Source organism: Phasianus colchicus, chromosome 9 (assembly GCF_987193195.1).
Source record: "Phasianus colchicus chromosome 9, bPhaCol1.hap1.1, whole genome shotgun sequence".
Taxonomy (NCBI): Eukaryota; Metazoa; Chordata; class Aves; order Galliformes; family Phasianidae; genus Phasianus; species Phasianus colchicus.
Genome location: NC_143444.1, coordinates 13535198 through 13554061, shown reverse-complemented (window position 1 = coordinate 13554061; position 18864 = coordinate 13535198). Strand labels below are relative to the sequence as shown.

Below are 18864 nucleotides of genomic sequence, written 5' to 3'. Positions count from 1 at the left end.
ATATTGCATCAATTTAGCTAAAGATATATAATCTGAAGCAGTTTCATTTATGTTGACTCTTACTCAAGAGCTACATTTTTGAAAGACCATCATGCTATCCTGACAAGTTAGAATGTGAAAATAAATCAGACAATAAACACAACTTTCTGTCTTTTAGATAAAATCTAGAAAATATTTGATAGTTTTACTACTTATATTTTACAATTATATTAGGGTTATGTATCACCAAATTACAGTCACATTGCCTTTTATCACTTCAGCTTTATTTCTACTTTGGAAACATTTGAAGTTCATTACCTTTTTGCTAGCATACGCAGATATTTTGTATCTGAGTGTGCATGTATGTGCATATCCCAAATAAATATATCTTACTTCAATTACTTCTATGCATTCCTATAAGCTGTGTCTTTTTATGAACATAAAATGAGATTCACCTCAAAGTAACGGTTATCAATGAGACACGAAGTAATTCTACATAAAATAACCATAACAAGTCTTAGATAGTATTAGATGTGGCCTTTATAAAATGAACAAATTAGTATGTTACTTCAACTCAGTGTTGATTACCATTTCTTGTTAATGCTACCTTTTGGGACTAATGTTGTGCCTGAAGTCAACTAAGAAAAAGTTACAAGTAATTGAATTTCTGTACTTTTTGGCTAGGCTGGGTCAACACAATTGAGTTGAACATGCCATATTGAATTCAAATTTCACCAAATATCAAAGAATGCTGGAAGGTGGGGAGTGATTTTCATTTTATGACTTCTGTAATTTTTCATTTATTTTTCTCATCTGTAAAGTAATCTCTAATCACTTATTCACTAACCTTAATTAGTCATTTTAAGGGCAGATTGACCTGTCTAGTGTAATCAATTTCTGGTTTAAATACATGTTATCACAGAATCACAGAATTGCCAGGGTTGGAAGGGACCTCAAGGATCATGAATCTCCAACCCCCCTGCCACACGCAGGGCCACCAACCATTCCACCTAATGCTAGACCAGACTGCCCAGGGCCCCATCCAATCTGGCTTTGAACACCTCCAGGGACGGGGCATCCACAACCTCCCTGGGCAGCCTGTTCCAGCACCTCACCACTGTCTCTGTAAAGAATTTCCCCCTGACGTCCAACCTAAATCTCCCTTCCCTCAGCTTAAAACCATTTCCCCTTGTCCTGCTGTCACTCACCCTTTCAAAGAGTTGATTCCCCTCCTGTTTGTAGGCTCCCTTTAGGTACTGAAAGGCTGCAATGAGGTCACCCCGCAGCCTTCTTTTCTCCAGGCTGAACAAGCCCAGCTCCCTCAGCCTGTCCTCATAGGGGAGGTGCTCCAGTCCCCTGATCATCTTCGTGGCCCTCCTCTGGACCCTCTCCAACAGCTCCCTGTCTTTCTTGTACTGGGGGCTCCAGACCTGGACGCAGTATTCCAGATGGGGCCTCACAAGAGCAGAGTAGAGGGGAACAATCACCTCTCTGTCCCTGCTGGCCACCCCTCTTCTGATGGAGCCCAGGATCCCATCTTTTAAAACCAATGAACTGATCTCAACAAACAATGGTAAAACATTTAAATATTAAAATATTTAAAATTATCATAAAATAAATTTCAGCTGCTGAGCATGTAAATGCCAAAATACATCTAGACAGTGTAAAACAAGCTGGTTAATGATACGGAAAGAGTGTAAGGAGAGACTGGACAAAGTTTGCTGACAGGAAAAATCATAGAGGGCACTAAAGACAGTGCCTGCAAAGAACTATAAAGAATCTTATGATACAAAGTGATTGATAAATAAAGTGGTAGACAAAATTCAGCTGTCATAAATCCAAAATAAATTAGTTCAAAGACAACAAAATTAGTTAGCATGAGTTTGCTAGGGGAAAGTCTTGTTTAACAAACTTAATTTCCTTTTCTGAAAAGTTTACTCACCTAGTTGGCCAAGGGAAGCCAGTTGATATAATCTTTTTGGATTTCAGAAAAGCTTTTGATACTGTTTTTCACAGTAGCCTTCCGGAAAAAATGCCCTAACCATACAGATAAGTACATAATACTATGGGTGGACAACTGTCTGACAGGTCAATCTCAAAGGACTATAGTAATGTGGGTTACTTCAGGATGTCAGCCAGTCAGTAGTGGAGTTCTCCAGAGCTCCACTTCAAGGCCACTTCTTTTAATTATTTTTAAAAATAAAATCTATGCAGAACTCAAGAGTATACTAAGTAGTTTTGAAGACAACACTGAATTGGTAGGAGCTGCTGACTTCCTTGAAAGTAGAGACGTCTTGCATATGGATCTTGACAAATTATAGAGCTGAGTAATCACCAGCCACATGAAATTTAACAAGACAAGTGCTGGATTCTGCACCTGAGAGTGGGCAACAGTGTGAAGATGAGAGGCTGTAGAGCTGCTCCATAGAAAGAGATCTGGGGGTTCCTGCTGACCATGAGTTCAATACAAGCCAGCAGTGTGCCCTGGCAACCAAAAGGGCCAACTGTACCCTGAGGTGTGCAAGGCCCAGCACTGCCAGCCAGATGAGAGAAGGAGTTGTCCCATTCTGCTCTGGTGCAATATCACTGAGTAGACCTTTTGTGCAGTTTTGGATGCCACAACATAAGACATAAAACTATCAATTTCCAGAGGAGGGCTACAAATATGGTGAAACATCTAAAACATTGGAAAATTTTCCATACTTGTTCTTCAGTAGACTTATAAGTCACACACAAAAAGTTATGAGTGTGGTAATTATATGCTCCTCATTTACAAAGGTGTACGCAGAGAAAGGTAGAAATTCAGAGGACACTGTGGCCACATGATGTTTTGGAACGCAGTCCCAGATAGTGTTCAGCCAGCACAGTTTTCTGCAATTCTGAAAACCATGGGTTCTAATAGAGGAAGAAAAAAACAAAAAATATAATTTCCATATCAAACAGTAAAAGTCAGCCTAAACTTTTACACTTGCTTGAAATTTCTCAGCTCTAGAGAAAATATCCTAGAAAACAATCATACAGTTTGACTTCATCCTGCTCAGAAAAAACGAAACACTCAAATAGCCCCAACAACACTGAAGATGGTGTAACGAGATGAATTTTCACTTATTCACTTGCAGGAGCTTCTGACAAATCCGAACAGTTTGGAAATGCAGATATAAGAGACCACAGAACACTTCACATGTGTATTTTGACAGAAGATAAACTGTGCAGGGTATACTGATTCATGAAACAGACAAAAGCGTTTGGTTTGAAAGCAATCTGCTCTGACAGCATCCACCTTACTGGCAAAGGAGACTTTCTAAAGGCAATAGATGAAACAGTGCCAGCTCTTGGAGAAGACAATATACACCTCTGCACATAGTAGACTATGATTCAGCAGGCTGTTGCCAGCCAAGTGATTATAGAATCTTAGTACCAGAATAGATATTGTTTTTCTTTAAACATATAGAATTGGTGGGGTAGAATTATGTCCAGATGCGAAGCCGGCATCCCTAAGAGGAGAGAGGAGATACTGTAACACTATGATTTTTGTCAGTTCTTTACAGCTGTTGTTCTTTATTTAACCTGGCAGGTAGCTCAGCACCACACAATAGCTTGCTCACATCCCCTCCCAATGGCATGGGAAGGAAGAATTAAAAAAATAAAGAAACAAACAAACAAAAAAAATGAAGTAGAACTTGTAGGAATTAAATGTTGTTCCTGCGTTAGAACTTAGAAGATAAATATTTTACTAATATTTCTTTTCAGGGAAGTCTTTTTACTTCCTCAGGAGTCTCCAGTAGTCTTTGCATCCACATAGTTAGATAGGTGAAATAATCTGTAGTCACACCTGGAATACCTCTGAACTTTGAGAAAAGGTAGAAAAGCTTTAACATTTTTTCCATAGGTGCACTCCTGTTGGCAGGACACCCGCCATCGTAATCGCGAATCAGAACTTCTTCACTAGTGATTCTGTCTCCTAAAAATTATCTCAGACATTTCTGACAAACTCAAAAACCAATTACTAAGAAGCACTTACTGTGTTTACTGATGAACTGTATCAGGTTAGACATTATGTTCTACGCTTGCATTACATAACAGCTGTTTTGCCCAAGAAACACAATCTTCATACAATACTACACCAATACAATTATGTTACAGTAGAATAAATTCTTTTTGATTTACATTCTACTAAAAACAATATGTGTGGTATGTTAAATTATGTTCATGCTATTTTTAAAATATTTCATGAAATTTTACAGTTTTATACTTCTAGGATTTGATTAAAACCCCTCTGAATGACTGTAGGAGAGGGAGACACTTGTACTGCCAGAAGATCAGACTATGGCTTTGTTTTGTAGTGATTAGCCCTGAAGCACTCACTTAATATTAGGTTAGAACTTCTATCTGTTTGCAATGAAATCAATCTAGAAAACAGCTATCAAACAGCAAAGAAGAAAAGTAGTGAAACAAGAAAATCTATATGCTGATTTCTGAGCTTATACACATAGAGACATTAGTAATTCATATTTAAATTTTTATCATGCACAGACATCCTTAATATTACTTACTTATGTAACAGATGAGGGAGAGAAGAAATTTAATTTGCCCACAGCAGAAGATTTCAAAAGCATAAACGTATTTCTTTTACTAAAAATCTTGGTATAAAATGAAATGAAATATTTATATCTATATGTCAACGGTTTACGGGCTGTTCTGGCCCAGTTCCGTGACTAGTGGGGCGGAAGGATTTTGTAATTTTGGGTCCCCTGTTTCCCTGGAAAACGGAAACAGGGGACCCAAAAATAATTAAGAACAGCGGCAATGATCTGAGGAGAAACAAACTAATTTACTAAATATAGTATCGGAATGCAAGATAACGTACCATAATACAATATAATTAGAATTGAAGCTAATAAATCAAATATAATGAGAGAGAGAATGTCTGAAAGGTGGATAGGCTCACCATAATACTAAGGTGAGATGCGCAGTCCAGTTGAGCAGCAGGGAGATGAAAAAGAGCAGACGAAAAAGAGCGGACGAAGAAGAGCGCATCAGGTGACCTTGCCAGGAGTTACATCTCTCTGACCGCAAAGCCCCGTGGGGAATGTAGTTCTTCTCTTCCGGACAGGTACCCGGAACTTGAGTATTAACAGTTAAACTCCCAGTGCACTACATGATGTTATGATGTGGAATACTGATAACCAAATATCATAAAACCATGACACTATATAACCATATTACCTCCATGTTTTTTTCTTTCTTTTGTTTTTTCAAGAATACATACATATTGCAGATTCTAGTCGATACCAGTCTATCACTACAACTGGCTAATTTTATCTGAATGCTACTCCATCATCAAAGTGTGGCTCAATAGCAATTATATACATAAATACAGTTGTTGGGTGGCATATAGACTACTCTCGACTTATGTTCGTTACTTTTTTTGCGTCAAATATTATTTTATACCATTGCAGCTCCCTCCATGAAATATTATAGCCAAATCATCACTAGCTTTCTGCTGCTTCTATTTCTAATTTTAATTTCAGCTTTAACATTTTTTTTTGTTTTTTCACATAGAAAAATGGACTAAATAAAAATCACTAGTCTTCTTCCTGCAAAGACTATTGGAATTAACAGTTCCACCCCAGACTAACACATCCATCTCTTCTCCTCTCGAACTGATATCATTGTTATCACCTCATCTGTGGTCATGACATCTGCAGCCTTGTGCTTTAAAACCTACTGTAGGTGTTCTACAGATCATCTTCTTGCACAGCTATATAACACTGTTTATATAGCCCTCTATAACCCTCAATCTTTGTTTTCTACTGCACAAAATAAATTTTTCTGGTTCTTATTACAATACCTCTCAATGCTGGTCTTCTTTTCGCCTATTGTGTTGTTTCCAGAGCAATACTTTAAAAGAAGTGATACTAAAGATGCATGATATGTACTTTCCAAATTTTCTGAGAAATATTTTCCATATCCCCTTATATCCAATAGTTTATAGCTTTACAAAGAAAGAGTCTTTATTCATTTTATCTTTTTTCATATCACTGTAGAAAACTCACTTATTTAGTAATACGAACAGAAATCTGATTCACCAAGTAGAGAATTACAACTTCTGCTGGATAACCAAGAATTGAACATATCCAACTGCCATCACTAACATGTCTTTCAAACCCAGCGACCTTCTTCTCTGTCTCACAAGATTTTATGCCAGGTTCCAGCTTGCAAATCCATGCAGAGTATGTGATTTTTAGTATATTTATAGAGCACATATTGCCTGCCATGTGCCCTGGCTGGGTTCCAGTTATTGTATACATATATTGTTTGGAGAATTTGTATATGAACAACCTCTAATTTGTTATTATTATTATTACTACAATTCAGAAACACTTTTTCTTATCATTTAGTAATTATTATTAACATAAAAAATTACATAAAACTTCAAATTGAATCATTTACAACAGTTTCCTACCAATTGCCATTTGAGAAAAAAAAAAGTGTACCAAGTTGACTCACAGGTGTGACGGGATAAATTTAGAACAGTTTTCTATTTATACTTTTACCACTTGATGCAGCAGCATTGTGAAGAATGAAGTTCCATACTCCACACCCACAAAATATAAAGACAAGAAAAAAAAAAAAACAAAAGTGGCAGAAGAGAGCACAGACATATGTAAACAAACACATAATGAAGATGGAATTGAAGGACTAAATTATCTCTTGATCTGCCATATTGAGAGGTCTCTGATGTAGGAATAAAGATGTCCCTTTCCATGAAATCCCAAAGAAAAACAGAAGTTTGTCTACTTGCTAAAAACAGAAAGCTAACTAGTGGGCTAGGAAGCTAATTCAAAACCCAAGATTAATTTAGATTTCCTGAAATAACCATTATCACAGTGGTATTCTCCTACTATATATTTGCCTAAATAATAGGTATAATAAAGTTAGCAATAATTTAAAAGCCTTTCTTGTCAAGAGAGTTATTGTGTTCATTCTTGGGAAATAGAACATGAATATCAAAGAGAAGAGTATCCTCACAAAAATCTAAATAGGTGGATAGGTAAAGTAAAGCTCAGTTGGGAAAAAAGGAACACGCCTTAAAGATTGAAAGAGTATTTCAGATGAAAAAACTGGAAACAATTTTTAAAAAATGAATATAACGGAAAGAAACAGCCCAAAGGAAAACATAGCTACTACAAAATATTCACTAAAAGACAAAAGAGGAAGAGAGAACAAAACAGAGAAGAACACGTATAGACACAGCAAGGTATTATAACTCTCTTGCTTTATAGGTTTATCTTTATTTCAAGTTCTGCCCTCTCCCATTTTTACACTGAATTAGTCATTTTCAATAAAACATAAGACCATTTTTCCAGTCCTTGACCAGATGCACCTGTGGCATTGGTACTTAAGCCTTTGTAAGTGGTGATACACTGAGGTTGTAAGCACCGCTGCTCTTGAGGTGCTAGCCCATCCCTGCCTACAGAGGAGACTGCTGGGATGCTTCACCATTTTAACTATCAGCTCTCCAGTAGAAACCTGTCATTGGGGAAATTGCTGTGCTCTCTTTGATTTACAGGAATTTCCTCATTTCTTTCTTCTGTTTCCCTCCACTGCTTAACTGGTACTGCAGGAGTTACTTCAACAAAAGAGGATAATGTAAATGCACTGATTCTTAACCATGCTAAATGTTTTCATATCTTGCTGCCACAATGACACAAAGTAAGTTTACACCTGTCAACATCTTCTTGGATCCTGTCAGTTGTAGATTATATAATGGGTTTTCCACAAAACAAACGGATATACGTAGCCTTTTTTTTTCTTCCTTTAGAAGTAGACAGGAAGGGCAACATGTAATTTCAGAAATCTCTAAAACATATCCTAATTTTTATATTGCCAGCTATGTTGCTTTGGAAAAAACTGCAACTTCTATCAGAACCAGAGGGCTTTAAACCTTTACCTGTAAATGAGTTTATACCTGACTTCACTATTTTTAAATGTATATGCCTCTAAGGTAGAAATTGTAAAATCTTATATTATTACTAAACCTTGTAGCTAAAGGGGGGGAAAAATTAGAATTGGACTTCTGCAATGGAACTTTAACCTATCAGAATTACATCAGGCTCAGGTTTTCATGCTGGCAAGGGATACGCTATAGCATGCTGAATAGGATTCTTTATCTAACTGTGACACCTGAGAGTGTTAAATTACAAAATAATTTTCAAGTCCAACTCCTAGAAAAACTGCCTCCACTTGGGTTAGTCACAGTTCACAAGCAGGATCACTTTTAGCATTTTAAACTTTCAGTGACACCATCTTTTAATATTTAAAAAAAAAAAAAAATCTGTCTCCTACAGCTTTTGTCCTATGTTGTTGCTAGAAGACTTACACTTTAAATGTCAAAGTCTGTCAGGAATGAAAATGTTCCTGTGGGAAGGTGAATCAACTCTTGTATTAATCACTAAGGGAAAGAATGACATAGGAAAGCCTTCAAGTTTAGAGAAAACTAAATCTAGGTCTATTAATAAAATAAATGCCAAGTTCCGATACTTGACTTTAAGTTCTAATAGTCCATAACAAGATAGGTCATATGGGCAAAGATAAGAGTGGAAGAAATTGTTTTATAGAGCCATTAAAAAAGCAACAATGTTAATAAAGTGAGCTGGCTTTAATTAACTACAACAAAAAGAATAATTAACAAACTAACAGAGAAAGCGTCATAATATGAGGTGAAATTAGGATCTCTTATGTAAGAGACATAGTCTTCATGACTTTATTACTTTTTGTTTCTTTAAACAACTTAATGCTTCTAAAAGGCCACTCAGTGTTTCTCAAGAATGGACAGTCCTATGAAAAGAGACTCTTAAGGAATAACATTCAAGTTAAAAGGTGCAGTCTCACTGAACTGAGTAGAGTTTCCAGAACTGATGACAACTTTTTCTCCTGTCTTTATCCAAACTTGACTTTCTTCAGTTCTGCACAAACTGATGCAGACAAATAGCTCTATTCACACAGTTGTGATGGCTAGTTTCACTAAAGAAACTGTAACAGTATTGAAAAGAATAAACTACTGTCTGAAGCCATTACTATATGATTGCATTTTAACAGCTTGGATTGGTTACGTTCGGTTACATCGCTTACTCTACATTTGATAAACACTACTGCATTTGAAACACTAGATATTTTGTCTCTATTAATGAGTACTTGCTCCTGGAGAATAGTATTTCTAATAAAAGATGGAATGTCATGCTTCAGGTAATTTAGTGTACCAGAAAAATACTTGAACAGACTTTACTCACTAATGAAGAGTGGATCAAACCCTGAATGTTATTATTATTAAATTCTAACTGGTGTTAATCATCAGGATGAACCTCAGCCTCCAGTAGTATGATATTATTCCATCATAATTTTTAGTAACTTCATGCCAATTCAGTGTGACTGTGCCAAGAGGGATTGTCAGTAACAGCTCGCAGAGAAACATTTGTATTGAATGTATAAACCTCAGATAAAACTGACTGGGAAGCTGGACATCGAGTAGAGGTTACTTCAGTGGGTCTAGACTTGTGTTTGAACATTTTGCAGAGCATAGGTCATTCGCTGTATCATGTTCAAAACCAAAAAGATTCTGAAGCTAGCAATGGTTTCAAGTCTCTTCCTTATGAGCTATTGTTCTTTTCTTGATTCAGCATTTCCCAAATTCATTTTAGCCAGGGACTCGTGGACCTTTCCAACAGCTTTTACGGAGGATACGTAGGAGATAGGGTATCCGTAGTGTACACATGATACTTTTTGCTACACATTTTTGAAAGGAGATAAGGTGGCAATTTTAGCTATTTACTAATATATGAATTACGACTAGTATGTGTAATTTTTACAGGTGGTGTTTTTTTTCAGATCACTGCAGAAACTACTGCAATGTTCAATAATATTGATCTGTCCTATCAGGCTGGAAACATTTACACTGTGGCAATCACCTTTTAGAATCATTTCAAGAGATTATCAGTAGTTTTAATCCACTGAATATGGATTATAATCCAAAATGTTACTTTACATACATTTAATAGTACTCAACATAAACTGATTGATTTCTCTATGATATGCATCTTCTTCCCAGAATGCTATATGATAAGGCTTGTTCTCTATAAAATTCAAACTGTATTCACATCATTTTCTTCTAATTTCTTCACTTGATTTTCACTGCTAGCTGTCATATCATGTAGCATCTAGACAGCTACATATTGATATGACTTCATAGCAAGCACTGCACAAATCCAGCAGTTGCAGTTGTGCTCTGAACTTTGTACCTTACATTTACTGAGAACAATCCTATCCTTTAGCTTACACCTTAGATTGTACCTCAGGAAACCAATTTAAACAGTTTTGCAATAATATTTAGAACTGAACTGGGCTGCAAGTAGCATGGAAGCAAGTATTTATTTCTACCAATTTCCTTAAGGGGGATGCAAGAAGGCAAGAATGGACAGGTAAGGGCAGCAACTTCTTTAACCGCTTCAACAAGATCTACTAGAGCTTGTTTGCTGGAGCTGCTAGTTACACCAGTGACCTTCCCATTCTGAGTCATCCTACTCCAGTAACCTGCCCCACTTTCCATATGCTATTCATTTTTTATCCTTTGCACTTCAGATACTTCATAGCAAACTTGTGGAGCAGATATACAATGTGCCTTCAGATAGATCAATTCTTTGCCAGTTATCTGTTTGCCCTTGGTCTTTTATTATAAAATTGTTATCTGGAAAGTAGGAAAGGAAAACATGGTTTGAGGACTTTGGAATATCCTGTCTATTGACAGCAATTAAGTATAGTGCCACTTTTGCTGTCAATAAACAATTACACAGTATAACAGAGCAAACAAGGGCAGAAATTCATCTGCATCCTCCAGTGCAGTGCCTAGGTAGTCACTTCATGAGAAACTACTCATGATACATGACACAAATTAGTTGGGATAAAGTCTTGTGATCACATGGGCAACCAACAATGACTTTCAGTCTCAAGATGCATGCAACAGCATCTGGGAAGTCATTTGTGTATAAAACTTACAAGCATGCTATGAAGCTATACATCTTCCTGCTTCTCTTCTTAACCTTACAGAAATTTAAAACACTAATAGATATTTTACATCCCTGCTGCATTCTAAGGTTTAATATTCACACAATACTGCAGACCATAGCACCAGTCACTGAATTCACAAGATCAAGCTTTCAAACTTCACAGTTTTTGGCCCAGCATATGGCAGAAGATGAGCTGCTCAACAAACCTGCTGCTGAAGTAAGAGAAATATGTATATAAGTGTTTACCTAAAGAGAAAAATAAAAAAAATAAAAATAAAAATTCTAGCTAATACAAGGTTTAAACGTGACCCTGACCTCAAAAAACCCTCCCAACGGATTAAACATCCATTAATTCAGTGTTTGCTAGAGTATAGTACTTATGGCAGGTATGAAAGTACATAACTAGACTATTCCCAAGGCTCATATATTATGCAAGCAGCACACAACAATGATTATAAGCTAAAGATCCTCCTAGCCTTCCATTATTTTATGGAAAGAGAAGGAAGAAAGGAAATTTTAGTCAGCAAGTCTAGCTGTGGCCTGACAAATTACCTCATCCATTGCCACTAACATACGATAACCAAGCTGAATTAATTTCTTTGCCACCCTGATCTCTTTTTCTAGTCCAGAGATCAAGGTCACATTACATCAGCAGAACATTGACCAGATGTGTATTACTCTTCATGAGATATCCTAATTTTTATTCTTGAGGCAGTAGCCTCTAGTGGCCCATTAACAATTATATATTATAAAGTCTTTCATACATTTCTGTTATTCACAGCTCCTGCTAACTGCCTTTGCACAATGCTGCAATAGATACAGCTTAAGCAACTGACCTTTAAAGAATATTAAATAGCTGTGTGGCTAAAAGCAATTATCTCCGTGACTATTTAGATATACCTAAGTAATTTTTAGTATTTGTAGTGCAGGCAATGATCCCTGTCGGTGCTCTGATGTACCAGATCATGGCTAATCTATGCCCACCGTACTGTCTTACAAATGCAAATGAGTTTGTGTTGATATAAATACAAGACAAAATGAAATTAATGCCTTGTTACGTGCACAGCTACTTGGAACTGTCCTTTTCTTTTCTATTATCTAATTACAAAACCTAGAGGGATAAGAAGAGGGAACTAAATACATGAGAAAATGGGAAATACATGCTCCAAAGTAAGTCATGAGTTTGCTGGGCCACAGTTGCAAAGACCACCAAAGTTTACAACTCTCAGGTTATCATTAGTGAGCACAGCATATCAAGAATAATAAATATATATCTGCAAATGGATAAGTGTCCAAGGAGACCACTGAAAATGCCATGCAACTGAACCTGTGCAGGAAACAAAGTTATTTTACGTGTGCTAACTTAAAAACAATTAAAGCGAAGTCAGTGAGCCAGAACAGTGCACCCTTTGCTGACCCTATACTCAGTAGCACCTAATTTTGGTGTCATACTGGTAGAAGTGGGAAAACGAGCCTATTTCTAAAGAGCCCTCCTGTCCTTAATGTGAACGTGCAATTCATTGATACTTTAGCAAAATTTAATGGTTTCCCTTTCTTTAAAGATTTTTAGATATAAGAAAAAATTCTACCCAAATAAGAATTTCATGCAATATGAAAGAAAGCAAGGCGAAATAGAATAATGCCATTTTATATGATCAACTACAGTAACGTTAATTCAAAATAGCATCATGGAAAAGGTTGCAAACATTTATTTTACAAAATTTTATCCAGGGTAAGAATGGTAAAGTCTTGCTCATAACACAGAAAATACGTAGCCTGTAGTTCTGTTACAAATTATTCCTTCCAGTGCATTGATTGCAGCCTAAAACTTCCCTGAATTTAGATTAAAGAGGGATAAAATTTTTCAGTGCTCTGCATTCCAGTATACACATTTTTATCTAACTTTCCAGGCAAATGTTTAAACTACTTGTGCAATATATAAAGCTACGTATGATTTTAATTTCTTGAAAACTTCAGAAATTAGCACTAAAACTTTCCAGCTCCTAAGCAAGTTGCTTCTACAATAATTGAGCTTTAAAAACCCTGTGTGGAAGGATATGTTCAAAATTGCCTGTTCAAAGAAATTTATGATTTTATTATAGCTGCATATTGACTATTCCTACAATAACCTGAAGGCAGAACCAAACAGTTTATTTATTCAAACTGCAAATGAAATTGGGCAAGAAAAGTAATTAGCAAGCAACAAAAAATAATGGAAAAAGCACCATAAAAGCAGTTGTGAATTTATGTGGGTTGTCAGATAGTTAGAAAAATAACAGCTTAGATTTAGAAAGATCAACTTTTTACATACAGCCCACAGTATACACAGATTAACCATAAAGTTGGTTTTGAAAAGGCCCAGAAACCTTGGTTTACCCTGCACATAGTCCAGCCTCTTTTCCTGCTTCTGTATGGAAACATTAACTGAGGAATAAAAGGTGTTCCCATACAGGCATCACTGGGGATAGGCTCAAACAGCACATTTTTTTTCCTAAAAAAGCTAACTTTCATAACTAAAGATTCCCCATATTTGTTTCATACTAATAGACCACATTTCTTGTCCATGAAAATGCACGTACTTTGAGCTGTGCTGCCTGAGATGGGCCAGAGTCTGCTCCATTTGCCTCACCTCTGCTCTTAAACCAGACCTTAGTTAAAATCCTTCATCACCTTGGGCACAGCTGTGTGTTTTACCCAGGAAGAACAGCTGATTCCCATTAACTATCTTAACCTTCATGTTCTGCATCATTTCTTAATCTCTCTGGTCCCAGGAAGGGTTTCAATCTCTTGACTAGAAAACAGTTCCTCAAATTTGTAAACCATGTTTTATTGGGAGAAAAAGTATAGGCCTCAGTTCATAGTTTAGTGTCACATCCCCCCCAAACCCATTTAGTCCAATATGCTTTATACGGTCCATCTTTTACCTAAGCTCTTCAACCTTTTTATTCTAGTGCTTAAATCTGACCATCTCAGCTGTTCCTATGTGTTCAGCATACCTAATTTCCAGCTCCTTCTGCCCCACTCAGTGCTGCATTCAAAGTCTTGTTCTAGTCAAAAGGAATCATAGAATCGCTCAGGTTCGAAAAGACCTTGAAGATCATCAAGTCCAACCACAACCTAACCATACTACTGTAACAGTCCTTTGCTAAATCATGTCCCCAACGACCACATCCAAAAGGCAGTATAAGGTATAAATGGAGCAAAGAATTAACAGTAAATTCATTCTTTTTTATTATTATTATTTTAACAGTCCAACAGTTTAACTAGCAAGTGAAGTCTTATTAGTAATACAACAAAAATTGTTTTATGAAATCTTCCTAATGTCTACACACTGATTTGGTGTCATTCTCATGAGGCATAGCCTGCTCCCTTCCCTATTCCAGGGTCACACACCAAACCCCTGGGCTGCACTCAGGCAGTCTGCAGTGCTCACAGGGCTGAATGTGCAGCTGGGAAGGTTGCAGGCATGAGGCAGCTGGACTCAGGAAAACCAGCCCTGGCCAGCACCAGCACAGACAGCTCCTGTGGCCCAGCTCTGCCATGGTGAAAGAAGGCCTGGAATGCATCAGCAGTGGCAAAAAAATTCTATTTGCTAAACCATGCAAGGACCTTCTGAAATGACACGGTACTTCATTACGACTGTTTTGTTTTCTCTGATTTTACAAAGTTACTAATTTACAGCTTTACCCATGCTTCCCTCTATCCCCAAGATACAATCCTATCTTTCTAAATATTTTCCTAATGTTTAATGTAGCATTGAATTTTGCAATGTTGAAGGTAAAAGCACAAAGAAACAGCTGGATTATCACTTTGGCAGTTCATTTTTGCACGGTCACTTTGCTCTCACTGTGGAAAGAGAGTAAATGATGGTTATTACTATTTTAATGAATAAGCTCCCAGTGAAGGTATAACCACCCTTGCAAGAATAAAAGGGTAAATTCTTATGTTTATTTTGGATATTTATATGCTTTTTAACTAAATGCTCCTCCTATTTTATGAGTAGGGCATATAATTTGTTTTGTCTTTTTTTTTTTTTTCTTTTTAATCTGAAGCAGAATGCTCCCTAATAATGTAAAATCCAGACTAAAACTCCCCATGCACTTATGAACTGTAACGTCAGACTTTACAATAAGAGCTGTGATTTCAGTAAAAACCATTGTAGGTCTTCCTGTCTTTGATTTTCATAAATTATGCTCTAGAAACCAGATGTGAATCAATGTTCAAAGGCTTGAAAATCTGTAACGAAGAGAATCTGAGAAAAGACAGGAAAGAAAGATCGAAAATGTTTGCTTTTGATACTGTTCTATGACATAATTAGGTGCAGCTGTGTGACTCATCATCTGTCTGCACTACCCTCTTTCACCCCAAAAAAGAAAGGAATCAACCTGAATATTTTACTTCACAAGATGTTTCCATTAAACACTAATTGATGGAATAAAAATAAATAAATAAATAAATAAACAAACAGCAGAAGTGACACTGGATAGTGTACAGAAAGCTGCAGCATTCTTCCTGAGAAAAAAAAATATCTTTTTTTCTTTTTTTAATCTTTTCTCATTTCACATCATAGAATCATGGCATATTCTGAATTAGAAAGGACCTCACCAGGATCAGTGAGCCCAATTCCTGGATCCACACCAGAATACCCCAACTTCAAACTCTGTAACTTCAGGATGCAAAAGGTTTTCAAAACAAGGTTCCAGAGTGTACATAAGCTCAGAAATATTTAAACTCTGTGCATCAGAGTGGTGTCCAAACACTTCTTGAACTCTGGCAGGTTTGGGTCCATGACCACTGTCTTAGGGAAAAATGCAACAACAAAAGTTCCTGCCTCAGCTTTCCTGATATTAGCCATAGATATAGCATGGGCTGAGCTGACATTCTTTCCATTTTTGTACACCTGAGTTATCTTCTCCACCTTCCTTTCCTGATTTAATTACTAGAAACATATCACAAGAAATGAAGGAACCCTTTTTCTGTCCATCACAGCTGATAGGTTTAACATACTATTGGATTTTTATGACACACGCATGATTTATGTAAAGCCATTCATCTAGGTGTGTTGCTACTGCTTTTTAAAAGTGCAATTGATCCTTTTGCCAAACCACTTACAGATGGTTTCAGCACCAGACGGACACTAACTAGACCATTACCCTTCCTTTTCCAACAATAAGAAGTACAAGTAATAATTTATAACTGCTTGATAAATGTCATTCTACAGTATTATTAAGTAATTGGTGTTCATCAGGGATGTCTCAAAGGGTAAACGATTACCTTCTTCAAAGTTCAAAGGGTAAATGGCTATTTAGCTGGCAGTAAAGAGATGCTGTTACTGGAAGAACAGGAAACTTTTCAATCAGCTTTACTTTGTCCACAGTGAAGTGTTTATTTTCATTATCCTTTTTAGAGCCACTGGGAGGAATTTGCTGCCGACTTTCTGTTACCTATTAACATTTAAATTAAAATTCCACTGTGAAGTTTTTTTTTTAAGGGCATGAGGAGTCATTAGCCAACACTTGAACTGGCAAACTGAGAGGTAGGTGCCATCTCTGGGTGGATATGCAGGGCATTAAAGCAATTCCTAGATAAACCAACCTGGATGACTTGAGAATCATAGTACTTCAAGGAAACAAGCTTCAGATTAGTTTATTTTAGTTGTATGAATAAGCTTGTCTAGTTTCACTGATAGAGAAGTAACTTCAGGAGGCAAAAGGTTTTCAAAACAAGGTTCCAGAGTGTAGATAAGCTCAGAAATATTTAAAATATGAAAAAAAAATAGACTGCAGCTTGATTTAGTAGTAAATTCAAGCATCTCTGATTTAGCATTCTGAATCAAGCTGATAAAACATTAAGAAGGATCTAACTGGTGATAATGAATGCAATCAAGCTATTCTAGAGAATTATGTTTCTGAATAAATGCCAATAACATGATTAGAATGTCATGGTGAACTTATTTAAGGTCAATGTCATGTCTTTATTAAGAATAGAACTAAGTTTTCATTTTTTTACGTGACTTTGATACATACTGCATACACAGTATGCCATTATGAAATTAAGAATCACATAATTGCCTCAGAATAAGATGCTTAAATTATGACATCTCATTTTGCTTAAAAAAATCTTTATATACTTGAACAGTATTTTAAACATTTTAATGTGTAGTCTCAATAGAATATGATTTGCAAATCTTTTTTAAAGACAATTAGAAACCATTTATAAAATGTTTCAATTTGTTATTACTGAGTTTGCATGGCCTTAAAAGCTAACTGGTGGCATTATATCCAACCAATCATCACAGTGACCTAACTGTGTTTTGCTGGCAACCACAGATCTCAGTTCAAGATCACTGGCACTGAAGAATATCAGAACACAGGGAACTATAAGCCCATGGTGTGTTTAAGTGTGCAGTATTTAGGCACTGTCCTGTCCAGATTTCCTCTCAAAAAAACCTGAAAATTCACTACAGAGAAGATTATTTCTCTAAAAAAGAAAATAACCTGAATTCTACTTAATTTTTTCACATCGGTGAGAAATACTGTTCTAGAAAGCTAGCAGGAAATTTTCTAAATCTTCATTAGAATTAAAGATTCATCCAAAGAGAAATGGAATTAAGTAGAAAGCACTTACCTAAAAAGCAGAGGGAATAGAACTATTCTAGTTCCTCTCAAAACAGTAACAAAATTCCATTATTAAGGGTTAAAACAAAAAACAAACAAACAAAAAAAAAACCAAACCAAACCAAACCAAACAAAAAAGAGAGAGAAAGAGAAAGAAGGGAAGAGAGAGACACAACTCTTAAAGAAGGTCTACAGCTTAAATGGCAGTGGCTGCCAGGGATGTTGTCAGAGAGCTTGCAGCCAGGGGCTCCTAGAGCAGTCTAGACAACAATGACCCACAGGTCAGCAAATGGTAAGTATGCTACGCAGGCTGTTTCTTAAATTCAAAACTTTTGAATTTTACTTCATTTTCAAGTGAAAATGGTGATACAAATATATCCTTTTTTTGTCACGTAGGTAGGAAAGATATCTAGTCAACTCATTTTTATTTAAACAAGGAAATCCCCAGCCTCAAGACTGCCCCTGCTGTCTGCAGAGGCAGCATCTAGAGGGACAACCGAGGAAACTTTGAGAAACAAGACCAAAACCACTTCCCACTATTTCACATTTGACTAGCTCCTGCAGCAAAATCTACCTGTGCCAAGTGGGACAAAAAACATTTTGAAACTGCGAAATCCTTGCCTGAGGGAATTGTCATTGGAAAACACAGTTTCAAACAATGTGATATTGCTTATGCAAGCTGAGACGCAAATATTAAAACTATTTCTCCAAATAACATACAATTGGAGCTTCAAGGTTTGAAGATTTTTTATAGAGAACTTATGATTATTATCTGATTATTAACCCATCCAAGCTGGCACAATAACAACAGAGCATAAAGGAACAATATCATGTCATGGGAGCAGTGTGAGTGAAAGACTACACAATAAAGCATTTTTTCCTTACAACAATTCTCTATAGCTAGTACTTTACAGAAGACTGGAGCACACAGATACTAAAACAAACCATTACTGGATAAAAAATGCCAGCTACATTTCAAAGCTCCAATATTCTGGAGAGTGCTTAAGCAAATACACATGCTAAATATCTACCTATTCTTAAAAATACTTACCTGAAGTACTCCTAAGACTAAACAAATCCATGGAAAATTAAGACAAAAATATCATTAAACAAGCACTTATTAAAATAAATTAAGAGCACATTTTGATGTTTCCTTAATCCATTCACAAACACAATCTCAACTATACCTAATTTTTTCTTGTACC

The 18864-nt window shown here is 36.3% G+C and overlaps 1 long non-coding RNA gene across 3 annotated transcripts in view; it reads right to left on the bottom strand.

The window, feature by feature from the left end:
- Positions 1-18864, bottom strand: part of LOC149916824 (uncharacterized) — a 510270-nt gene that overhangs the window by 99010 nt on the left and 392396 nt on the right. The window contains exon 9 of one of the 3 annotated variants that reach the window (XR_016469167.1): positions 2786-2874. The exons of the other annotated variants lie outside the window; for them this stretch is intronic. This is a non-coding gene — a long non-coding RNA (uncharacterized LOC149916824). Of the gene's footprint in view, positions 1-2785; positions 2875-18864 lie in introns of those variants that run through there. 3 annotated transcript variants of the gene reach the window in all.